This window comes from Oryzias latipes, chromosome 18 (genome assembly GCF_053564925.1).
Source record: "Oryzias latipes strain Hd-rR chromosome 18, Olatipes_Hd-rR_3.1".
In the NCBI taxonomy this organism is placed as follows: Eukaryota; Metazoa; Chordata; class Actinopteri; order Beloniformes; family Adrianichthyidae; genus Oryzias; species Oryzias latipes.
Window position 1 is genome coordinate 6,997,365 of NC_136254.1, and position 27,151 is coordinate 7,024,515.

General features: G+C 38.7%; 2 long non-coding RNA genes across 2 annotated transcripts; both read left to right on the forward strand.

Moving 5' to 3' along the window:
• The first annotated feature begins 7,073 nt into the window (after positions 1-7,073).
• LOC144987081 (uncharacterized) lies at positions 7,074-11,563 on the forward strand. The gene is made up of 3 exons (XR_013650945.1): positions 7,074-7,158; positions 11,286-11,393; positions 11,493-11,563. It is a non-coding gene; the product is annotated as an uncharacterized LOC144987081 (long non-coding RNA).
• Positions 11,564-13,730: 2,167 nt separating this feature from the next.
• Positions 13,731-16,443, forward strand: LOC144987076 (uncharacterized). The gene is made up of 2 exons (XR_013650939.1): positions 13,731-13,896; positions 15,728-16,443. It is a non-coding gene; the product is annotated as an uncharacterized LOC144987076 (long non-coding RNA).
• Positions 16,444-27,151: the final 10,708 nt, after the last annotated feature.

Below are 27,151 nucleotides of genomic sequence, written 5' to 3' on the forward strand. Positions count from 1 at the left end.
AAATCCCAAATATTTTACATTTTCACAAGTGCCTAGCGTCTTTTTCTGACAAAGATGCAATGTTTGAGACACTGTAGTTTAAGTATTTGCCATCAGTTCCTTTTCTTCTCTTTAGGACTATGTTGACTACAAATACTGACATTTCCAGACACTTTTACCGTAGAAAGTTTGAGTTATTCATGTTTGAAATCCCAAATATTTGACATTTTGACAAAGTCCAATCGTCCAATTTTGCCTTCCTGTTTTTAAAAATCCAGAGGAATCATTTGTTATGCCTTAAATAATTATTCATGAGGTATTTATCACAATTTTTATGTACATTTTAATACTTCAAATAAACATTATAGACCACATCAAACAGAAACAACAAACACAAATTGTTTTAAATTATTTTAATCACGATTTCTTTTCTGTCCAAAGGTAAAACATACAAGAGATATTGTCATGGTGCCTCTGGCAGCTCTCCTCCCCTTCCCCTCTATGCTCCTCTCCTGACTCGAGCCAGCTGTGACCATTCACATCATTACCATCCGGACCTTCTTTAGGAGTTCCAGTTCCAGCATTCATCGCCAGTTTGTTGCCCCTGATGGTGCATAACCTGGTCACTAAGTTATCCATAGCTCATGAGTTTATGCTCTTGTCTAACCTCGTCTTACGACTCGGCTTCAGGACTTCTTAACCACGAGTGGTCACCTGAGTCTCCCGACTTCCTGAGCCGAAGTTTCTTACGGAATTTCAAGAATCATCCCGTCACACCACAAGCCATTGGTCAATCTCCAGCCATGCCACGAACCATTACTTATGTCCAGTCACGCCACGAGCCACTATTCAGCTTCCTGCCTCGCCACGACTCCAAGCCAGGCTGGATCAAAATAAACCTTACTACTTACCTCACTTACACCCCACTCTGACTTTACAAATGCTAAATTGCTGACTACTACACATGTGTGCAATAACTGAATTCTGTGCAATAAGCGGGTCTCTATTCAATAACACAATATTTATTATGCTGCGCTCATGGCAACTCAACTCATTCCATTCTATTGTGTTCGTACATATTTAATGTTCAATTGTTTCTGTACATATTGTACATTTTTGTTTAGAGACATAAGTTACAGTGTTTTTATTTTGTATTTTATTTTATTTTAATTTTATTTATCTTCACCACTCCAAGGCTGCTGCAATTTAATTGTATCACCATGTACAATGAAAATAAAAGGATTCTGATTCTGATACCAAAATATTTTACATTTTCACAAGTACGGAGCGTCTTTTTCTGACAGAGATTTAAGGTTTTGCCCTACAAGGATCTTTGTATCTTCGTGCCCAGTATGTCAAAGCATGAAGGATCCTCGTCGTCTGCTAGTAGGTCTTTTTAGGCCTCTACCTCTGCCCTGTCATCCTTGGTCCCACATAGCAATGGATTTCATTAGTCCTTTTTCCAGAAGTAGAAAAAAATCCTCCGGACCATTCTCCAAGTTAGTCCATGCTATTTCCCTTCATGTTTTGAAAAATCCTGAGGAATCAGTTTTTTTTACAGCCATAGTAAACAGTTATTTCTGAGGTATTTATCCTAATATTGTATTGACATTTGAATACTTCCAATAAACATTATAGACCACAACAAACAGAAATTGCAAACACAAAGATTCTTTTTTTAATAATGACTTTTGCTCTGTCCAAAGGTATAATGTAAAAGAGTGTAACTAAAAGTAAGACATACAAATCAATGTAAAAGATTACAATATTTTTTATTTCACTATAAACAAGATTAGAATGACACACAATTTTCAAATTATACAATACAACAAAAATAATATATTTACAATTTTTTTTTGGCAGTCTACATACACAAACTGCATTTCCTGTCTCCAATTTTTACATTGTCTATCTACTTGAAGGACTCAGACATGAACTATGCCGAGAGCAATCTACTGTTCATCTAAAAAATTGTATTCATATCTCAAAATGGAAAAGAATAAGCACTAATTTCATTATATTTTAAAAATAAAAACATTTTCAAGAAAATATTAATACTTTAAAATATATGTATGGCAAGGGTGCAAGTCAACTGGAAATATAAAAAAAAAATGTTGGACCTCTCTTTACAAATATGTTTGCGTGTGAGTCTGTCTGTTTGGTAATTTGTTTTCAAATAAAGTTCCGAAAATTGTAGTAGTTTTAGGGGATGTCATCTGGACTTGGTTTTAAAGTTGGAAGACGTTTCACCTCTTATCCAAGAGGCTTTGTTAATTCTGAAATGGCTGGTCTAAGAGCTGATATATATGCTAATGGGGGAGGAGTCAGACCTGAAACTGGGGGTGTTGTCCACTTAGCCTACGTGGTTTCGGGTCGTTAATAGTCCTTTGTCCTCAGCTGGGGGTCTGGGAGTCAGTGACTCCCTCTCCAATTGGTCCTCTCTTTCAGCGGTTAACGACTCAGGTGGAACTGGTTTGGTTTGTTTAGGTTTCAAAACACTGCCGTAGATGGATGGAAGAATAAACCTGAGACCACCATTCTTATTAAGAGAAGGTTTATCCTTCTTGACAAAGATGGCTTCTTTCACTCCTCGCTCAAACCATCCTCTCTCTCTGGCTAGAATTCGGACTTCACTGTCCTCGAAAGAGTGGTTCGTGGCCTTCAGGTGGAGATGTACTGCAGACTCAGGTCCACTTGGGTTGGCTCTGCGATGTTTGTGTCTTAATAAGAATGGTGGTCTCGGGTTTATTCTTCCATCCATCTATGGCAGTGTTTTGAAACCTAAACAAACAATAAACACAATAGTAATTTCTAATAAAAACTTATTCAAAGTTATATATTTTTTTGTTAATTTGAAGTCCAGAACGGTTTCGATAACATCTGAGGAAATTGTTCGAGCCACCGAATGTCTCAAAGCCTCCACTGGGGGAACTAACTTTGGGACAACATTTTGGGGGAACGTCTGCCACATCTTGGCATTTCCAATACTTCAAGAAACCGGCCAAGGGAAAAAAAAAGCATACCTTAAAAGGTAATGGTTTTTATTAGAATTTTTAGTAATTTTCCAAAGGTTTTGGCCTTGAAACTGTGCCATGCATGTTTCCTGAATAAATTTCAGTGTGCTCTAAGACTTAATTTTTTTTACCTTTTTGTGCCACGGCACAAATTAAACCTTGACAAAAATCCCGCGGCACACCAGCATCCAAAAAAAAAAAAAAGGAGAAACTCATAGTCTGTATTGATCTACAGCCCCTCCACAATCTCACATGCATTTTTGTGAAAATTGTTGCGCACAATACGCTGCAGTCTGTCTATGTCCCTGGTTATGGCTCCAGCATACCACACGGTGGTGGAGGAGGTGATGATGGATTCTATGATGGCCGTATAGAACTCCACCATCATCTGGGCCGGCAGCTTGACTCTCTTCAACTGCCGCTGGAAGTACATCCTCTTCTGGGTCTTTTTGATGCATTTCTGCTGATGGACGGCTCCCACTGGAGGTCCTGAGTGATGGTGGAGCAGAGGAAACGGACAGAGTCCACTATGGTGATGGGAGAGTCTGTCAGGGTGTGAGGGGATGAGGGGGCTGTGACTTTCCTGAAGTCCACTAACATCTCCGCTTTCTTCTGGGTATTCAGATACAGTTTGTTGATGCTGCACCAAGACACCAGCCGGTCCACCTCCCTGCTGTAGGAAGACTCATCATCATTAGAGATGAGCCCGATGAGGGTGGTTTCGTCCGCAAACTTAATCAGTTTAACAGAGTCATGGCTGGAGGTGCAGCAGTTGGTGTACAGGGAGAAGAGCAGAAGAGAAAGTACACAGCCGGAGATATTCTTCTCCAGCTGCACACACTGCCTCTGGTCCATTATTAATCCCCCTGCAGGTGGAGTCTGGCACGTTTAGATGGAGAAGCCTTTCCTGGAGCAGAGAGGGGAGGATGGTGTTTAACACAGCTGAAGTCCACGAACAGGATCCTAGCATAGGTTCCCGGGGAGTCAAGATGCTGCAGGATGAAGGGGCGGGCCAGGTTGATAGCGTCGTCAACAGACCTGTTGGCTCTGTAAGCGAACTGCAGAGGGTCCTGGAAGGGGGAGGTGAAGGACTTGAGATGGGGGAGGACCAGGCGCTCGAATGACTTCATGACTATAGACATAGTGCCACAGGCCTATGGTGATTAAGACCAGTTATGCGGGGCTTCTTGGGAATAGGGACGATGGTGGACAGCTTTTAGAAGGCCGGGTCGTGGCAGGACTCCAGGGAGGTGTTAAAAATGACCGAAGACCGCTGCCATTTCTCCTCCACAGTGTTTCAGGGTGGCAGCGGGGATGCCATCCGGGCCAGGAGCCTTCCGTGGGTTTTGCTTAGTGAAAAGCTTCAGCATCTTCTCTTCTGTCACTGAGAAGACAGTGGTGGGGGAGAGGTGGTCCGGAGGGGTCATACTGTCCTCAGTAGCCGCGGTCACATGGGCAGAATATCTTGATCGGATCAATGGTCGGGTTAAAATTCACCCGTGCACATGGGCACAGAAAACCTTTTTCCGATTAGAACAAACGTTCCCATGGCTCATACTCTCGTTCGGAATGAATCATTTGGGCATGCGCAGTAGTGTAAAATCACCCGGATGCGGATATAGGTCCCGTTGTAAACAAACCGCTGCCACAGACATTTATGCAGCAGCTCGGTAACATACGAGACGATCTTCCAAACGTGCTTTTATTAATGTCATGAATATTATGAATTGCCTGTTCGCTCATCGTTATATTTAATCTGTGTGGTCAGTGCTTTTTTGTGGAAGAATTTAGATGGACGTAAGCTAAGGACAGGCTAACACGGGCTAACATCATTAGCCTGATGGATGGACACAAAATCCAGGACCGTGCGGGAAACGCAGCAATCTGCAGCTTTCTAAGGACTGAGTGACATTTATTTCTGCTCTGAAAAGTTCACACAGACCGCCCCAAAGCCACTCTGTGAGCTAGCGGCCCGAGCTCTGTTCGAACACGGTTCCTCCTGAGTCCTGCAGCCGGTAACCCAGAGCGGCGGGACGGCTCGCAGTCTGAATTCTCCCACACATAACAAAACAACAAAACGCACACGTAAAAAAGCCCCCCCCCCCGACACAAAATTATTAATCCAGCTGCTCTGCTCACTCGGGTGCCAGTGGACCGAGTGAGCGTCAGGGGGCACGAAGCGCTCCTCCTCCTAATCTCCCCCGTGAGGGGTGTAAGAGAGGGGAGAGCCAGCGGGGCGAGAGCGGAGCGGCGCTTTTCACGGGGCGTCCGCAGAGCTGGTCGGTCCCGTATGCGCTCCAAAGCTTTCTCTCAGCGAAACACCGTCTATGCGTGACGTAAACCAGAGCAGCAGTGACACACGATCGGAATGACCGTTTACATGCTCCACGATCGGATAAACGATCGGTATAACCCACCTATCTCGATCGGAAAGAAATTCTGATCCGAATGAGTCTGACCGGGGCAGAGTATTCCGAACGGCGCGTTTACATGACGCATTTTCTTTCCGATCAGGCGTTCATTCCGATTACTTTTGTCCATGTAAACGCGGCTAGTGATAGTGGTTGGGGAGGAATGTGGCTCCAAAGTTGCTGAGGAAACCTGTTCAGTATTATAGTATTAAAATTTACTTATTATAAATAATATCTAAAATGTAGTATTTACTTTGAAGTCTACAAAAGTGAAGGTATGAGTTGTTATAATTTAATGTCCCTGCAGGAAATGGTGTTTTAAACACCTGAAGATGAAGCACATGACCTCTGCATGTCATCTGCTTGTGAAGTCATTGGAGATGACTTGCAACGCTTAGTGTCACTGAATGACACCGAAGGCCAAAGCACTCCATCACCTCAGATGCAAAGTGATTGTCACAGTCCCCCAACAATATTATTTGAGGAACACAAAGAGGTGGTAAGATTTTAAACTACAAATGAAGGTCGTCATGACGGTTAAACTCAATTATGTATTTAATAAAATGCTTTATTGAATTTAATGCAAATGAGAACTTATAGTAAACTGTCTCTTAGTGTCATGGTTTGAGTTTGTTTTGTCTTGGTTTTTGTTTTAGTTCTTGTCCCGTCTTGTTTGGTTCTGTTTCCTGTTTTATTTTGAAAGGGTTCCTGTCTTGTCATGTCTTGAGTTGTACTTCCTTTGGTCCCCATCTGCCCTGATCGTGTTCACCTGTGTCTTGTCTGCCCTGCCTGTATATAAGTCTTGTCTCTGCCTTTCTTTTGGGCTGGTCCATTAACTTCTGGTCATGTTGTTAGCGTCCTCTAGTCTTAGCGTCCTTGTTCCATGGTTTTCGTTTTTGTTTGGTCATCCTGCTCTGCAGTGCTTTTTGTTTTTATAAACCCACTAGTCCTGAACCCGTCGGCCTCCCGTCTCTGCGTCTGGGTCCTACCAGCTCTCGAGCCTCCCCGCACATGACACTTAGTTGCTAATGCTATGGTTTTTGACAATTTGCCTTGACATTGGCCCCTAGATAACAATAGTTCAGTTTATATTTGTCTTAAGCGTTTCTCTGGCCATTTTGATTTTTGCTACATATTGTATTGTTCTCATATTTAAACTGCATTTAATGAAAAACATTATTTCATCAAGAAATTGCCACAGAAACCTTGTTTTTTTTTCATTCAAAAAAGAGACTGGAAGAATCTTAGAAAGAAACAGCAAAAAAGACGTTTCAAAACACTTAAGGTATAGGGACTATTCATCCCTACTGCAGTTTTGCTTTTAATCACCATAGTGTTAAAACTATTGGTCCCAAGAGAAAAGGCCCAGTCTTTTCCTGCTCTGGATTTTGCACATTTGATGACTGTCTTGTTGAGGTGGATGTCACAGTAGAGGACGAGCACTCACTAAAAACTCTAGTAATCTACAAGGGGGAACAGGCTTGTCACCATCCTGAAGAGCTTCGAAGACGGCCTCTTCATCCCAACATTACTGAAGTTCTTCCTACTTCAAGTTGCTCTGTGGAGTGGCTTACTCTTGGGTTGGCCTTTTTCCTTTTCTAATACCCATATATGCCTTTGAATTATCTTACAGTACAAAAAGTAATTCTGACATGTTTAATTTTCTCTTAGGTGACCTGGGACGTCATGGGCATGGTCCAATATATGACTAACTAGCCCAGAAGTACAGAAGAGCTGCCTGTAAATCCACTCAGGTACCAAATGCCTCAAAATTGTATTAACCTAGTGTAATTTATAAAATTACAGTATTTTATGGTGAGTACATATCACATTTATTCATCCCCAGAATTACACCCAGGACAATAAGACACAAGGCATAATGGAGAAAAGTCAGTGGGACTTAAGAAGATCCGTTTTCAACAAAGACTGCTGACTAAGCTAGATGATTTTGTTAATACATACAAAATCACATTGAAAGGACTTCTGAGAGAGTACACTGACTCTTTGAGTAGAAAACGGAAGGTAAAACAATGAAATGTATCATAGTGTATCATAAAAACTTTACATGTAAGGCTACAGTATATAACGGGCGCGTATCTGCCTAGCTGCATTCCAGTTCGTAACGCGCGTCCGTTGACCCAATCGATCTGCGTTGTGTTGTTTTGTGTTACTGGACAAATGAGGAGAGTCTGGACCCAAGCATCTGCTGGTTGCTGCCCTTTTATTGATCACCACAGCGGGATCTGTATATGGAATTACGTTTCTGCCATAAACTGAAAGGGCGTAAAGAGAACTAAGCAGGCGTATTTAGGAACTGAGCGAGTGAACCTTAAAACCGCGCAGGCGCAATTCTAACTGAGAAGTGATCTTGCGCGGTCAGTTCCTTTTTGCGCGCTCATGTGGATTTACGCTCAGTGTTAAGGGGGCGTTTTTGTCACTTTTGGGGCAGGAACCTTTCTGGTTGATCTGATTGGCTGAAATTTGCATGGCCTATCGGCGAGGCAGAGGGGCGGGACCTTCATTTTTCAGTGCGGTGGGGGGGGGTTAACAGGCGGCTCTTGAGCTGCGTGCAGCTCTCTGCCTTTTATCATATTTTCTATATTCAGCACTTTATAGTACAAAGGAGCAGATATGTGAATAATGCAGAACAACTTCGTTTGGAAACCCTGGAAATGCAAAGAGACACGATTATGAGGCATAGTTTAAACTGCAGCTGTCAGCTACGCGGAGGAACACGGGAATAGAGCAGCTGCAGTTCGGTTAAATTAGATCTTCACAGATTCGGACTTCCTGCTTCAATAACTCTGATAAACGTTCAAATATGTCAGCAAGTATCTCACTCATTTTGTATTAACACAGAGAGTGAACTACAAAAGCATTTTTAAAGAAAAAAGTTCGTTTTTATTGCCTTTTAATCAGAATTGTTCGTTTCAAGCTGTGAATGCAAACAGAGCAGCGAGCCGGCTGCCAAGGGAGCGTCAACAAAGTGCAACCTCTGTGAAACAGCATTATGTAAAAATCAGTGAACTTTTAAAAAGTGAATAAATGTCTATATTTATATGAATTGGTAATGAAGACTTGTCAGCATAGTCATGCTACATTATTTATTATACTAAATTTTGTTAGAAAGTCAACCTCCATTTTATTGCTTATAGTTATTGCTTAAAATTTAATAAAGATATGAATCATAACATAAATGCACAATAGCTCTGAAGATACTAAAGCTTCTGTCACCAAACCTCCTGTACTGACTAATCATAACCCTATTGTCCTACTGCAATAAAGATTATGTCTTAATTCACATTTATTGTAAGGAATTTTTCATATTAAAATATTGATCAGATTTGGTCAAAAATGCTCAATGGCTTTGAAGATGCTGTAGTTAGTGACACAAAACTTCCTGTACTGACTAATCATGACCTTATTTTATTTTATTATATTATATTTTCCTACTAAAATAAAGATTATGCAAAAAAAAATAATTCTGGCATCTTCAGAGCTATTGAGGATTTTTGACCAAATCTGATCCATTTGTAAATATGAAAAATTCCTATAAATAAACAAAGTGAACTATTGACATTCTTTATTTTAGTATGACAATAAGCTCATGTTAACTTTAAGCTCATGTTAACTGATAACTTTAGTCATGATTCATATCTATTAAAATTTGAAAAAGTATATGCAACAAGATAAAATGAAGATGGACTTTCCTACAAAATATGTATTGTAACAATAATATGCTTTATAATAGTTTTATGATTTTTTTTTAAGATTATTGATTTTTACACAGTGGTGTTTCACAGTTCACAGAGGTTGCACTTTGTTGACGGTCCCTTGGCAGCCGGCTGCTGCATGTCTGCATTCACAGCTTAAAGCGAACAATTCTGATTAAAAGGCAAAAAAACGATCTTTTTTCTTTAGAAGTGCATTTGTGGTTCACTCTCTGTGTTAATACAAAAGGATTGAGATACTTACTGAAACATTTGAACATTGATCAGAAGAGTTATTGAAGCAGGAAATCTGAATCTGTGAAGATCTTTCTAACTTATCGAACCTCAGCTGCCAGAGAATTTAAAATAATGAATCTATGGTTCACAAGTGAGGACGCTGGAAAACCAACTCCGAAAAGACAAGAAGACGCAGCAGCTGCTGAGTTTCCGCGAAAAAGGAAAGGCCTGTGTTGGAAGAGCGACTCGAGGCTCAGCGCTGCTACTTTCAGCAGATGACCGTGAAAAGCTGATCATCCTCCTCCCCCCTTACCGGGACACAGCGCCGGCAAGTTACTTTGGGACTGCAGGACTTAAACTTGGCCTGAGGTGTCTGCTTTCACTGTTCTTTGGAGCCGCATAGCAAAGAGACGGACTCTGATGAGGAAAGGGAAGCTGGCATGTCTGATAGAGATGTAGCCCAGCTGTTTCCAGATGCAGAAGATGAGGACTTTGATGGATTATAAATGCTGATTGATGACTGAAAAAATAAATCACAACCAACTCAGTTTTGCGCTCGCTGCCCTTTTTAAACACACACCAGCGTGCACGTTTCACCGGTATGTGTGTTAACGTTAAATACAGAAAAAACGCTCAAAACTGAAACGGCGCCGTTTAAGCCGGTGCTGTTGTAAGGAGAGGAGAGGAGAGGAGGGGGTTATGAGAAATAATATGGCTTTAATTGTGTGCCTGTCTGGCAGGTCAGTGTGTGGTGTGGCTCTTTGACTATCACAGTTAGAAATGTCGGCTCTTTGTGTCAAACTTGTTTTTCCCCCCCTGTTAGAGGCAATCATAGGAAAAAAGCGCGGATGTAACGTGGATTAAAACATTAACCAACGACCCAAAACTAAGGTAAGAAAGTGCAGCTGGGTTTTCTGTGCTGTATGTTTTTCTCATGTGAAATTCACTGTATTTGTTATCGTTTTAATGCTTTTAATCCACGTTACAGCCGCTGTTCGATTTCTATTAAAGCCCCAAAATGAAAGCCCCGCCCCGCTGCTTGGCATGCAAATTTCAGCCAATCAGATCAACCAGAAAGGTTCCTGCCCCTAAGTGACAAACACACCCCTGAATGCCGCCCCCAAGTGACAAAAACGCCCCCTTAACACTGAGCGTAAATCCAGGTGAGGGCACAAAGGAGAATTGACCGAGCAGGATCACTGCTCAGTTAGGATTTCAGCCGTTCAGTTGTAAAATACGGGGTCGCTTGGTTAGAATTGCGCCATCACAGTTTTAAGGTTCACTCATTCAGTTTCTAAATACGCCCACTTAGTTGTCTTTACGCCCTTTCAATTTTTGGCACTTATGTAATTCGATATCTGTACATCAAACAAAACAGATAACTTGGTGACATGTAGTTCTCTGGTTCAACACATGGGGTCGCAGTATCCTCCTCTCAGCAGTCTCAGCGCGAACTGAGAGAAAGGGGGGTGGCACACAAAAACTAGAAAGTTCTCTTAAAGTGATAGTACAGATATTTGCACTCATGTCTTAAAATATATACACATCCTGATTATAAACAATATGAACATTTCTTAAAATATATACGAAAAATTATCAGGATTTGGTGAAATTCAAAATAAATAATATACTGTCAGTCTATCCTTGTTACAAGTAGAAGAAAATAAATAACTGTCATGTGGAACTCAACTTCTAATATTATTTTTTAATGAGGTTTAATTACATATCTGTGAAATGGGCCGACTTTTAAACAAGACCTTTTTTAGAAGACATAACAAAGCAACTAGACTTATATTGGTTTACATGACCTCCATGAAAAGTACCTTACTGTTTGAATAATTTAATAATTATTGCAATGTAATCATTACTTAAACTGTTCAATGAACTTCCTCTTAGGTGCATAACTATTAATTTTTAATCTTGTTTGACTACAGACACACAGAGTGGATGTTGAGCGGTGGAAACAGAGAAAGCAGAGGAAATGCAGCATTTATGTGTCGCCTCTTACCAAGTCTTTTGTTTTTAAACAATACAAGGAAAAGGTAATTATTTAGTAGAGATATATTATAATGCTGTTTACTGTGTAATTAAAGTTATCAATATGAAAGGTCTTTGATTATCAATACACATGTTTGGTTTAGAGAACACAGAAGAGAAGCACCAAAGTAGCTGACAAGGGGGATTCAGGCCCAGAAGGTCCTACACAGGTAATTTTTGCTTTTAATAAACACAGTCAACAATAATATTGGGTTATTTTATTTTTTTAAGAGAATTGTGTACAAAACACAAAACGAGGTAAACCCCAATACTATTACCACCCTACCCCCAAAATCTATAAGTGAAACACAGGCACGTTTGACATCCACTGAGTCTTTCACAATAACCCAAAGTTATTGTGAACTGTGCATTTTCAAAGAAGAATGTAGACTAACACATTGTCTATAAATTATTGTTTTAAATTATGAAATTGTGGTAATACCATTTTCTGAAAATTGTTTTCCCTTAGATTTATTTATGATACATGCCATATTATTTTGGTAGCATAGAGATATAACATATAAAGGTTATAATAATTTTTCCAATTTTATGTTAAGAAACCATTGGACAGCCCTATTTCTCAGGCAAGATATGTTATCAATGTGTTTTGGCAGTAACATTATTACATTATGAAATTACATAAATTAACCATACCCCTCTTCTGACTTTTCCTGCAACTGTCAGGGTATTTTAGGTTTCCATATTTTTCATAGCCACTGTCTGAATATAGATTTTTATATATTTGTTTATTTTTCTTTTGTTATTGCTAGCTCATCCAGCTATGGGATTAAAGTGATACAGAAGTGGTTGTTTCTGTGATACCATCCCAAATCAGAGGACACAGCTTCACAATACACCACAGCGAGTTGAGAACTCTAAGACCCAACGAATGGCTTGTAGGCGAGGTTAGTATTTTTTTATGAAGGATGACAATTACCTCAATATTTAAAATTAAACTTAAATGTTTTACATGTTATGTTTAAACATTAGGATTTATATTTACTTCATTCTATGTTTGTGTTATTTGCATAGGCACACTTAAACGTTTATTTACCTATTATTTTAAAGCACAGATATACTGATGCTAATCAGTGTACCGTTAGTTTTGAATTTAATTAAACCCAAGCATGTATAACACTCTTAAACATGTTTTTAGTAATTTTAATTACTAATTATACATTTGTTTAAAAATAAATTCAATTGCGTATTTCTTGAATGACTAATAAATAGTTCAAACTACCATTATGAATACATGAAGTCAGTTAAAATTTGTTATTTAGTGGTATATATTTTTATCATTTCTTTGATAGTCATGTTTTCTAACTTCAATATTGTAGACATCTAAGCATCAAATACTATATTTTTGACTATAAAGGGCTATAATATATATATATATATATATATATATATATATATATATATATATATATACATATAAAAAAAAAATTTTAATTTAAAGATAATTGAAGTGCTTATTCAGAGACTTAAACACGTAGTGTCTTTGCAAGGTTTGGTGCTCACTAAACTTTTTCCAGAGTAGACAAGCAGCAGCTGATTATCGGTAAAGCATTTTATACCATGGTCCAGGTGAATGCACAATGCAGATTGGCTTCTGGGTATGCATTAAAGAGTGATAACCGCACGCCCCAAAAAGAAGTTCCGGTCACATCTGAAATCTTCTGTATCACTGCGCCGGCTTCTTTAAAACAACCTTTAGTTTAATCATTTATACAAAAACAAGCAGTAAGAGGTGAACTTTCTCTCCAAACTGATGCTTTATTCAACCCAGCGGGACGATCCGCATATTATATATATATATATATATATATATATATATATATATATATAAAAATCACTTTTGTTGCTGAATCTTGGCCACATCACAGAATAAATAGTCAGCTTTTTGTGAGAAAAGCAATCCAAATTCAAAATATTGAAAGAATTGATAAATAAAACTGGTTAATATTTATTTCTTTTGTAAATGACCATGGTATAAGTGGGTTAATGGCCGACAAAGTGTGCAATATAACTTTTTAATGCACGGTGTGGAAGCCTGAACCGTTCTCCGCTTCGCGTTGGAGGGTTGCTTCCACGAAGTGCGGAACCATAAATACAAGTAACTAATTTTTTTTCCATTTTAGAATCTATGAAGGTTGAGAGCCTTCTTCATGTAACTGCAAGTCAGCTACATCTGGAGAAGACCATTTACATTCTCAGCCACTACGTGGCTGGAATAATCCTCTTTGGCCAGAGAGACGAGGTCAGGAGACACGTTTTGTCAAAGGTAAAATTAGTAAAATAACAATAAATTCAACACTTACATATATATTGATATAGCACACATACACACAAATGTATTTATCTGCAGTTATACATATATATAGCTATATGTTGATAATAGTCAATACATTATTCTTTGTGTTGCTAATTAAAGGTTGTGGTTTTTAGATCAATTATCAAGCCATTGTGACCTGTGTCAACATAAACAATGCACACTGGAAGTTTCTCGTAAGTACCTTTAATCTAACATTCTAAATTCAATTTCCTTTCAATGCTTATGTAATACAGTGGTATTCACCATAATTAGTTTATTTAAATCTTTAAAAAAGATTTTTGTTGACAAAATTCTATTGAAGTGGATTAACTGCCGGTTCATTACGACATATTTTCTATTTTTGTGGCGTCTTGGGAAATAGTTCTTATTGGAGCCTAATAAATGATAGAGTATGCCAAAAAATATTAACATATTTTCACCTACTTTATAGGTCGCAGTTCTTATTCTATTTATTTTTTACGTGTTATTATGAAGTCATTGTAATCTGACTGTAGTAAGCAATAGGAAATCAGGCAACAGGAAGTTGTCTGCTGAGAAAACGATGGAGGATGTTCAATGTCAATGTGTTCAATTGTCATCATAAGCCATCCTGGAGAAGATGGTCGCTTCACAGCTGCAAAAGCATCTAAAGCAAAACAACCATTTTGAAAAGTTCCAGTCTAGTCTTTGATCAGCCCATAGCACGGAAACTGTTCTGCGTAGGGTGACGAATGATCTGCTGATGGCAGCTGACTCAGGATCACCATCTCTGCTTGTTCTTCTGGACCTGCCAGCAGCTTTTGATACAGTGGACCACACCATCCTTCTGCATCACCTCAAAGACACTGTAGGACTGTCAGCAGATGTGCTGAAGTGGTTCCCATCATATCTGACAGAACTGAATGTGCTCATGGGAGGATGCAAGTCCAGACCGCTCCGTGTGACATGTGGTGTCCCGCAGGGGTCAGTTCTCGGCCCTATTCTCTTCATTATTTACATGCTTCCCCTCGGACGTGTCATGCTGATGACACACAGATCTACATAAAAACTGCTCCAAACTCCACTGCAGCTCCATCCCATCTCACTGCATGCCTTGAGGAGATAAAGGCATGGATAAACATCAACGTCCTACAGCTAAGCAGCAGCTAAACCCAGGCACTGCTTGTTGCCCCGCCAGCAGATTCATTCCTCCTCAATATCCCAGTTCACTTTCGATAGTCAGATCATCACTGTTTCCTCCTCAGTCACCAACCCAGGAGTACAGTTTGACCCTCAGTTAAAACTTAACAACCATACAAAGGATCTATACAAGACCTCATTCCACCACCTACCAAACCTCTCCAAAATCCGCCCCCTTCTATCACTTCCTGACGCAGAAACACTTGTCCATGCCTTTATCTCCTCAAGGCTGGACTACTACAACTCCCTTTTTTCTGGCATTACCAACAAAAATATAAAAAAAAAAACTTCAGTACATCCAAAACGGTGCAGCCAGAATCCTAAATGGAGTCAGGAAATATGAACACATCACCCCCATCCTGAAATCGCTGCACTGGCTTCCTGTTTCATCCCGGATTGAATACAAACCTCTCATCATCACATACAAATGCATGGCTGGTCAGGCACCACCATACCTCCAGGAGCTCCTCGTTCCCCAAAAAGATACCTGCACCCTCCGTTCATCAGGCAGCTTCCTTCTTCAGGTTCCCCCCACCAGGCTCCACATGATGGGAGACAGAGCATTCTGTTCTGCTGGACCAAGACTCTGGAACCCCCTACCTGTTCATCTCAGAACATCACAGACCCTAGACTCTTTTAAAGACATATCTATGTAAAAAAAAAAGCCTATGACTGCCGATAGTTTAATTTTTTGCTTGTTAAGTTTTAAGTTAGTTTTGTATTAAAATGTGGACATTCTTTTTAATAACGTTTTATTCATATCTTGTAGCACTTTGAGGTTTCATTCAATGAAAAGTGCATTATAAATAGAATTTATTATAATCTGTTATCTCTTTCAATTTACAGTTTTTGAATGCTGCAGACAGCACAGTTTATTTGGTTGACCCTGCATACAGCTCAACTGAGCAGACTGAGTCAGAAGAAGCAGCAAAACGATTCAGGTAAACAGGAAATTATATGCCCTGATTTTGGTGTCACCCTTAAATAATTAACATTTGTTGCATTCTTCTTCTTCTTCCTCTTTCGGCTTTTCCCATCAGGGGTCGCCACAGCGAACAAGTCGCATGGTAAATTTGGCAACGTTTTACGCCGGATGCCCTTCTTGACGCAACCTTCTCAAACCGGGCTTGGAACCAGCACAGAAGTAGAGAAGGGAACAGGGAGCAGCCCGGAGTCGAACCCTGGTTTCACGGACGGAAGGTGCCGCAAACCAGCACGAGCTAAACCGGCTCCCAATTAACATTTGTTGCATTAAATGGCTATTTAAAATAATGAAATGTAATGGTGATAATTTATTAATTAAGTAATATTTTTGATCATAGTTTAAGAAAGTAAGCCCCCAAAAAGCTTCTTAAGTAGTTGTAAGTCGTATAGCAATATCAACACTCAGTTTATTAAAAGTTTGAACACACATAAAAACGTATTCAAATAAAATAGAGATAAGACAAAAATGATATTACTACATGTAAAAAATGTCCTTTTTTGTATCACTATAAGGGTTTTCTTTGAGACTTTGAAGATCTTGTGTTTTGTTTTCTATAAATAAAGTTAATGGACTTTAAGTTGGCATTAAATTATTTAATTAGACCATATACAAATGTAGTATTATATAAATGTAGATTATATACAAGAGAATATATCACAACATTTTACCGTTGTCCTTGTGCGAGAGAGAGAGGTTACAGTGATCTTCATGAGTTCAGCAGTCTGACTGCTTCAGGGAAGAAACTGTTCCTCAGTGTGGTGGTCCTGCTCTTTATGCTCTGCAGCCTCTTGCCTGACGGGAGCAGGGAGAACAGAGGGTGTGAGGGGTGGGTGGGGTCTTTCAGGATGCGGGAGGCTTGTTTCCTGCATCTGCATCAAAGAATAGTGTAGGTCTAACTGACAAAAATTGTGTTGAGACAACATAACTTATAAATGCATATTCTACTCAAAAGAATTGTGTAGGTCTAACTGAAAGGATTTGTGTTGGGACAACACAATGAAAACATGCAAATTCAACTTAAAATGATTGGGTGGAACGGGTTTCCACTATTTAATTGCCTTGGTTCTACAAATCCTTTTTCAGTGTGTTAAAAGACCAAGAATTTATTGAATTCTTTAAAAAGAGTGGGCAACCTTCTTAGAATTCAACAATACTCCTGACATCTCACCATGTCTTCTTTGGGAAACAGCAAAAGCAGTGATGAGAGGGAAAATCATTTCTTATTCAACGCATAAAAAAACGCAAAGAGAAAGCAGATTTATTAGAATTAGAACATTAAATCAAAACCCCGGAGACTGCTTATGCTGCTTCTGCACAGGAACACATACTGGGTGATCTGAAAAATTTAAAGCTGCAGTTAAATGACATCAATAAACAAACACAATTTGAAATACAAAGGCTACGACTTGAAAGATTTGATTGAAAACTCGAATAAATCTGGCAAATTTCTAGCTAATCAGCTAAAAATTTATAGAAAAAAAAAAAAAACAATCACTTCTATTATGGCCCAAATAGGAAAATGTCACTCACGACCCGGTCAAAATTAATAATGCATTTGAAAACTTTTATAAAAACTTTTACACATCACAGATCAATCCGTCAGAGCGAAGTATTGACTCATTTCTTAATAATGTAAACCTACCCAGGTTAAATGAAGATCAAATTACAAACTTGTACTCTCCGCTCTCGTCTGAACTTCATGAAGCTCTGTTACTAATGCCTAATGGTAAAGCATCAGGGCCTGATACTTTCCTGCTGAGTTTTACAAAGAATTCTGGGAACAACTGGCACCAACGTTTTATAAAACGGTCACATCTATCAATGAAAGCCAATCAATGCCACCTAACATGAACTCCGCCAACATAATTCTCCTCCTAAAACCAGACAAAGATCCCAATAGTCCTTCAAGCTATCGCCCTATTTCTTTAATCAATGCAGATGTAAAAATGATCTGCAAAGCACTATCGCAGACAATAGAAAAAAAATACTCCTCACCTAATTCACTTCGACCAAACTGGATTCATCAAAGGTAGACACTCGGATGACAATTTCCGAACACTTGTTAATATAATAGACTTTGCCACCATTAAAAACCAGGAAATGACTTATCGCTAGATGCTGAAAAAGCTTTTGACAGAGTAAACTGGAAGTTCCTTATTGCTGCCCTCCATAAGTTTGGGTTTGGAGAATCATTGGTCAATTGGATTAAAATATTATATCACAACCCCAATGCATCAGTTAGAACTAATAAACAGACTTCAAACAGGTTTTTTCTTGGAAGAGGAGCAAGACAGGGTTGCCCACTCTCTCCCTCTCTTTTTGATATATTTATTGAGCCATTAGCTGCAGCAATGAGACAGAATGAGAGCATTATAGGAATTAAAACCAAACACAGCCATCATAAAATTAGTCTCTATGCAGATGACATATTACTGTTTTTAAGTAAATTACATTCTGTAAATGAAACGGCAACAATCATTAATGAATTCTCCATATGAGACTACTCCATTAATTGGAATAAATCTGTTTTATTACCACTGAACAGTAATGCGGAGCAAAGACTCACGATACCAGTCAAATCAGGAAATATCAAATATCTATGTATCTTTTTCCCCCCAAACTATCAGAACTGGTGCAGCTAAACTACACCCCATTACTGAAAAACATACAGGACGATCTAACCTGCTGGGTCAACCTGCCTCTGTCCCTTATGGGCAAGGTAGCCTTCAGCTCTCATCTGTCATCTGTCTGCCCAGCTGTTGGACAGGACAAGTTTAAAAAAAAAAAAAGTGATAATGCACACTTTATCGGCCATTAACCCTTACATAATCAACGACAAGTAACTAATATTTGTCCATTTTATAATCTATTAAGGTTTAGAGCCTGCTTAATGCAACTAAATCAAGTTAAACTACAACACCTGTGTGTTCCTTGGAGGATGAAATGCAAAAAAGAAAAAAATAGCTGGCTTTGAATCTCAAATGACAGATCACATCGAGTGTAGCAGTACATTAGCCCTTTCAGAAAAAAATGTTAAATTACAATTATTTTGAAGACACCAGTATAGTACGCACGGTAAAAACCAATAGATATGGCTCTTTGCATGGATGGGTAAATGGAGAGAGGGGACGGATGGGAAGACAGAAAACTATTTTATGAATAATTTGATTAGTAATTATGTGTCATCTCTTTCAATTTAAAGTTTTTGAATGCTGCAGACAACAGTTTACATGGTTGACCCTGCGTAAACGGTAGCTTAATTGAGAAGACTGAGTCAGAAGAAGCAGCAAAACGATTCAGGTAAAAATTAAATTAAATGCCCTGATTGTTGTCACCTTAAATTATTAACATTTGTTGTATTAAATTGCCATTTAAAATAATGAAATGTAATGGTGATAATGTATTAATGCAGAAAGTAATGTTTGATATTTAAAGAAAGCAAGCCCCCCAAAAAAGCTCATCAAGTAGTCCTAAGCTGTATAGCAAAAAACACTCAACCGTTTATTGAAAGTTAGAAGACCACACAAAAAAAAAAAAGTTCAAGGATCATAAAGATAAGAAAAAAAATTACATTCCTTAATCTAAAAGATTTCCCTTTTTGTCTCACTATAAAGCTTTTCTTGGAGACTTTGAAGATATTGTGTTGATTTGTTTTCTATAAATAAACTTAATGGAGTTTAAGTTGGCATTAAATTATTTAATTAGACCATATTCAAATGTATTGTATAAATGTAGATTATATAGGAGAGAAGATATCACAATATTTTACCGTTGTCCTGAGAGAGAGAAAGGAGGTTACAGTGATCTCCCAGAGTTCAGCAGTCTGACTGCTTCTGGAAAGAAACTGTTCCTCTGTCTGGTGGTCCTGCTCTTTATGCTCCACAGCCTCCTGCCTGAGTTGAGCAGGGAGAACAGAGGGTGTGAGTGGTCAGTGGGGTCTTTCAGGATGCGGGAGGCTCGTTTCCGGTCTCATAGATCTCAGTGGTGGTCTGCAGGCTGGCTGTTCTTGAAGTCTACTATCATCTCCTTGGTCTTCTTCACGTTGATGCAGAGGTTGTCGTCTCTGCACCTGCCCTCCAGATATTCCACCTCCTTCCTGTAGTCGGACTCATTGTTGTTGTTGATGCTTTCAAACACTGCTGTCATCCGCAAACTTCACGATAAGACAGTGGGGCTGACTCGTGTTGCAGTGATGAGTGAACAGGAGGGGGCTTAGCACACAGCCCTGGGGGGGGGAGTCCATGCTGAGGGTGATCGGGGAGGATGAGATCCCCCTGTGGTCTGTCCCCAGTTGCACAAAGTAGGGCTCAGTCTGAGTGTGTGCAGTTTTTGGATGAGGTCTGTGATGGTGTTGAAGGCTGATGTGAAGTCCACGAAGAGCAGGAGAACATACAAGTTCCTGTTCTCTAGGTGGGTGAAGGTTGTGTGGACTACAGAGGAGTTATCATATAGATGCTCCACCTAACCCCTTGTAAATGCATATCTACAGACGAAATAGGTGATTCAAACTAAAAGGCTCATGGTCCTTATTTGTATGTGCCATATTTTGACTAACAACCCAAACTTACAATTTAAATTTAATAATGGCTCATTATAAAAAAAATATACTTATCTATGTGAATACTTTGCAAAATACATGTTTATAGTCACTGATACTAAGATGTAGGAATACTCTATGAGCACGTTTTTCAAACTTTTAGATGAGGAGTGTTATAATTACTGTTGTGAGACAAGTTGTTACTGAATGAGGTGTGACCAAAGGAGAGTTTGAAATATGTATACATCCTGTTGATAGTCATGTCAATTTAGGAATAAGGATTGAAAAATTTGGCTCAGATTTTAAGAGAAAATGTCATGAAAGCATGCACAGCCCCTTAAAGAAAATTGTGTTTATTAAAAAACAGGCAATTTAATTTAGTATATGTTTTGTGATTTGTTCTTATTAAAATCATTAATATTTTGTTTCATTTGTCTCAAAAGAAATCATTTCCAAATAAGGAGAACTACCCACAGTAAGACAGACTGGGTAGATGTGAAGTGGAAGGGAGGGGTTGTGGAACACCCAGTTCAAAGAGATGGAACCAGCTGTGGAGTCATTGTCTTCATGGTAATAATTTACAATATTGGAACATAACTCTTTGTGAAGCTTCAAACATCCAGAAATGATTGATGCATGCTGAATACAATGTCTGGCTGTTTCAATGCATAGTCGGTAAACTATGTGACACATGAATAGTTTAACACATTATAACATTGTTCAGATGGCAAAGATGGAGGCCTTTCCACAAATGCTAGAAATGGAATTTGGAACATCGAGAAAAGGTATTGAGAGCGCAAAGCCTTGGTCCTAAAACTCCAAGCTTCAGATGTGATAAACCATCATCAAAATATTGATAGTAAAAAAAAGTTTAATACATTTCTACAAATGAAGTTTACAGCAGTAGGATTACTTATATTAATATTATTTCATATTTTTCATGTTATGTCCTGGTATGTCATGAAAGTATTGAACACAGAAATAAGTTGTGCATTGTGTGAGTCGGTGAAACTGCGAGGACCCGGACTTGCCTTGATTGACTTGAATTTCATTTTCCATTTTGTTATGTTATTATAAAATTGTAAACAAATTATTTTGGATATTAATTACAGATTCCACCTTTAATCGCCCAAATTGTAACAACTCAATGTTTGTAAAGCATAAACAATCCTGCTGACATCACATAATCTATATGTCTTGACAATGACACTAATTCTTTTCTTTCACAGATTCAGTGCAACACTGTTTTCGTTGGTTCCATGGGCAGTGTCTCCAAATGGATGAAACACAGACGATGCAAGAATTGGAGACTGGAATTGCAGTTTGTGTCTGTAGACTCCAAAAAAAGAAAAAAATGTCTATTATTGTTGTAGCACGTTTCATTTTTTTGTGTGCAACTTCAAAATTGTGTGTGATTCTAATCTAGTTTAAAGTGAAATTTAAAAATTCTAAATTGTTTTGACAATTGTCATTTGGAAACAAACCACTCATCACTACTCATTAAGCTTCATTCGAAAAATCTTGGTCATTAAACAAGGTTTGGCTCGAGAGAATTGGGACCTTATACATAAATAACCTCAGTTTTTCAGCTCCACCACTTTAGTATTGCCTAGATTAGTGACAGTATATCAAAATTCTTGGATTGTTGGTTTGCAGGACCTTCGTTTTTCATCGACTTCATCATGAGAAGAAAAAAGTTGGTGCTGTATTTATGAAGTTTTATTTATTTGCCTCCATCACTATTACATTTGTATGAGTAATACCAAATATAATTACCTTGATGTGAAATATGAATCTGCCGTGAACAATGTTCCTCAGATATGTAGAAAGAGCTTATTAATTCTGTGTGCAATTTGTTGTACAGCTTAAAAGAATTAGAAGTTCTGATGCGTTTGTCTTCTACAAAGAGACTTTGATCTACAAAGATTGGTGTGGTTTGAGGCTCCTGTTACTGTCAAAACCTAATTTATATTTTTTGCTATTGACACACCAATTCCCAATGTACTATTTTGTGCTTTGCAGGTTTTGCATGTTTGCTACATTTGGAAGGGTTTGTATAAAATCAATATTTCACCCTTTGGAGCAGTAGAACATAGTTGGCCATTTGTTTTACTGGTCACACTGTGCATAATGTAGATGACACTGTGGCTTGCTATATAAACAAAGCACAGAACACATTGACATCTTTTTTTTTGCATAAAAAGACACTACAAACTTCTAAAAGTGTGGAAGAAATTGTAGGAGCAATTGCTAAATTGACAGAACCTGGAGCCAGTCACTGACTACAGTGTTAGCGCTGAAGCTGAGTACTGGGAAAATGTTTTCAAAGAGTTGCAAGTGCCCAACACCTGTAAGAACAGGAAGAAAATGGCTATAATTGCTACCAATTATGCAAAGGTGATTGTAGAACAACAAAATGTGTAATATTCGTAATTGTTAGACATTAACTTGTGTTCAGCATCGATCTTTTCAACAGGAACCTTCAATGGTCACAAATGACTTTGATGGGAGCAAGAATGAAACAGAAGAGGCTTTCAGGGGATGGCACACGCATCATGGTAAAATAGTAATAAGTGGGAAAATGACTGCTTTGCCATTATCCATTGGTATGTCTACCTAGTGAAGACGAAGACTTACCAATGGATGATAGCATGAGTTGCCATTCAAACTTTACCTTTACAGCCCTGAATTGGATATCAAGGTCATCAATGTGAAACACTGATTAACCCATTAATTTCAGCCTAGTGATGTGATTCCACAGTCAGGACCGAACCCGGGTCCTGTCCTGTACTGAGGGCAAAGCACCCCCGGAGCTTATACTTGGAATCTACGCTCAGTTTGCCACCAACAGCAGTACAATCAGGGTGCAGGGATGATGCAGTGAACACAAGTGTGTTAAAGAATATAGCATGGACTCAGAAGCAGAAGGAAAGGCCATATTCTCATGAGATCACAAGTCTCCAAACGATTATTGACAACCAGTAAGGCACCGATACTGATACAGGGATGCCAGTATAGCTTAGTCAGTTTGTTAGTTCATTTTAGTATTTTTCTATTCAACTCTTTGTATTCGTGATCCTTTTGATTTCATGTTTTACTTCGAAGCCCATCGAGACGACTGTTGTTGTGATTTTGGGCTATACAAATAAAATTGAATTGAATTGAATTGAATTGATACCGAGGTTCTGCAGAAAGTGATGCTGCACCCCAAAGGAATAATGTTGTGGTCCAAGAAAACACTGTTCTACAGAAGATACAAAGAGGACATCATTTACTTTGATACAACAGGCAGCATCAGAAAAAAAAATTAAAAAGAAAAAAATAAAAGCACGCAAAGTCCATCATACCATGTTAACTGGTGGTGAAACAACCAACCAAGGGTTCATCCCCATTGCCAGTAGCCACACCACTGTATCGGTCACATTTTCTGCAGGAATTTCAAAGTGACCTTGTGAGACAGTATGGACATGGGGTAAACAAGAGACCTTTCATGATCATCTGTGATGCTCCCTTGTATTACTCCATTCACTGGCCAATATTCCAGCAAACAGTTTGACCTGCCAATCCTCCATCGATGTTCAAGTCACATCATGAGGAATGCCAAGGACCTGTGCAAAAAGCAGTAAGTACATTATAGGGTATGGATAAAAAAGTAGAAATGTGTCTAAATGGTAATGTCAATTTATTTTTCCATTTCTTTGCAGAATTCCCACACACTACAAGCTGGGGATGCACATTTTTGGACTATTGGGATGCTCATCTACTTTAGAACAAATGGACCAGGTTCTTCTGAGGCTTACTGTTCTGTTCAGCAGTCCCTGCTCAGGGCCAAATGTTGCAAAGAACCATGAGAACCACTTAGGACTGATGAAAGAAATGGGCACAGTCGATGCTGACAAAACGATCACTATGGAAGACTACAAGGCAAATATTTGGAGGGGTAAATGCTAAGTGAAGTGTTGCCCACTAAGATATTAAACATCCATCAGAAAAATATCCCAAACTAGAAGGTAATCCATGACCTCTGCCAAGGATGGCAGGGGTGATATTTTTAACAGCATGTGTCTGTGTATGTGCCAAATTACTCAGTCATGGAAAAAGAAAAAAGAAAAACTCAATTATGGATGGTTCAGGATAAAATGTTAAGGGAATGTGCACAATTGGAACACAGATCAAAGACATTGGATCTTTGGAACCATCTAAATTACTTTGGGTCCAGTTATTTCTATTTCTTAGAGAAATCCTTAAAGTTGGGAGAGTTTTACCACTAGGTCTTGCTAAAATTATTTAAACACAGGAATGCAAGACTGCTCGTCTGGAGAAGCGTCTTGCACTGTTAAGTTTACACTATTTGGCAGGAACTATTGTGGTAGGTGGAAGGTAAAGTATGGTTTAACACAATTTTCCCACATGTGCTGTGAATAATTAATACTAGTATGATTATAATTTTCAGCATACTGTGGGAAGTGCTCCACTCAAAGCCCATTTCCAACAAGTTATTGAGAAGGCACCTTTGGACCTTTGTAGGATATCCAATATTTACCACTCCAAAACTTCATTCCCAGTTTGGAGAAATATTTTCTCCCACATGCTACTATCTGTCTGGGTTAATGTTAGGTTTGTATCTACTGTATATTTATAACCTGACTGTATAATTCTTCCCCTCATTTCTTATGTCATGTATTTATTATGTTTATGAGATTTAGGCCGCTGTGGTACTGGTTCGGCTTACACACATTTTAGTAAGCATTATAAAGAAAGCCAGTCCAGGAAACAGGTAATATCCTAATCAAATTGGAAACATTTATTTGCATTTACACGGAATTCTTTGACTAGCTGCATTGAAAATTTGTATTTCCAGCAAGGGCCATGTTTTGTAGTACTTCACAGTAGCAAACAGAACCCAAGGAATCATGGAGAAAAAGCCAGTGGGACCTGAAGTAAATTAGATTCCAACGGAAAACTGTGAGCCGACTTGATGATTTTGTAACAGTTTACCAAAACATTCATGACGCCCTGCTCCTGGAATACGCAGACACAGTAATATCCAGAAAGAGTAAGATTTGACTTGGAATTGGCACATGACATGGCTGTACAAAAACACAATATTAACTCATTGCAACTAAAGTCCCATAAAGTCGAAGATGAAAAGTGGAAGAAAGGCAGAGTAGGGCACAAAGGTGTCTACGTCTCACCATTAGCAACAACTTTGCCATTCAAGAAACCAGAACCTGAGGTGCTGTGTTACTTTCTTGTGACTGTAACTACCAAAATACTAATAATATAGTAATTAGTTTTGAGAGTGTTTTTCACTCAAAAATGTAGTTCCCGCCATCAGAAACGATGGCATTTTTGTTTGTGACCCCTTAGGAGCCGTACATTGAGACAGACGAAAGCACAGGTTTGTACCAGCCTTTTACCACACATTTTGTGCAGACAATGAATTCGTTTTTGTTTTTAATACTTGCACACACAGATGAATTGTTAATTCATTATAGAAGAGTTTTTATTCAGGCATACTTGTAACTAATATTCAGTCGTTGCAAATGAAGAACTGTTTAAATATTGGAATGTATTATACCAACAAATGATAAAAGCCCATGTGTCATGAAAGTGGCTTCAATGTCTAAGAGATGTTCTTGTCCTCTGAAAGTGAGACCATTTCCATTTAAGCATATCACAATGGTCATGGTGGCTGCTAAAAGCAATACTACTCTACTTATGCACTCCACAACAGGAACAGCTAACAGCTGCACCCACATCTGAAGAGACACACAGGAGAGAAGGATATGCAACCATCTCTGCAACAGCAGAGTCCGAGGTGAGATTATGCACAATAATCGGCACAGTTAATCCCATGCCCATGCATGCCTTACATTGGTACTGAAAGTGATTGCAAAGTATACTTAAAGTCAGATCGTCTACATGTTTACCAAAATATGTTTTTTAGCTTACTGCATTGTGGAGGAGACAAAAGACTGAAGTGGTTGTCTCTCATTCCCTCTCAGATTAGAGGGAATCACTTCATTGTCCACCACAGTGAACTTTGTACCCTTGCACCTCACTAGTGGCTCACAGGAAAGGTTTGTAGCAATAACCAATTAAATCATGGGCTTTGGATACTAGCCACATGATAATCACAATACTGATCTAATGAGCCTTAGAAACCAGTGGCTCCAGTGTAGATTGTTGGATAGCCACACAGGGTTAAGAATAGTGGGGGGTATATGAGTTCAGAGCATCAACTTGATATAATCCAATGCTGAATGGCATGTTTAGATCATCGAGTGCCTCTTCCATCTTACTGCTAGTCAACTTAATTTATCAGACACAATCTACATCATGAAACACTACACTGCTGGAGTGATTGTGCATGACAAGAGAGAATTGTTCCAGAGGCAGAGCTCGTTAAAAGTAAATTGCATTTCAGTTCAATGTGATGTTGTGAATGAAAGAAGCTGCTGCATGTATTTTCAGACTTTTTGGCCAAAGCATAATATGCATGTAGCGGTATCGTGGTGTAAAATAAATGCTCATTTCCACTGTTTTCTTCTTTTCAATCTGAAACAGAAACATTTTGAGAACTACAATGCCATTGTATCCTGTGTCAACTATGACAATACACACTGGAAGTTTCCGGTGAGTGAATATCTATTGGCACAAATGTGAAATAAAATACAAAGCATTTTTGTCATGACATTATTTTGGTTGTAGTGCATTAATGCAGCAGACGATAGAGTCTACTTGC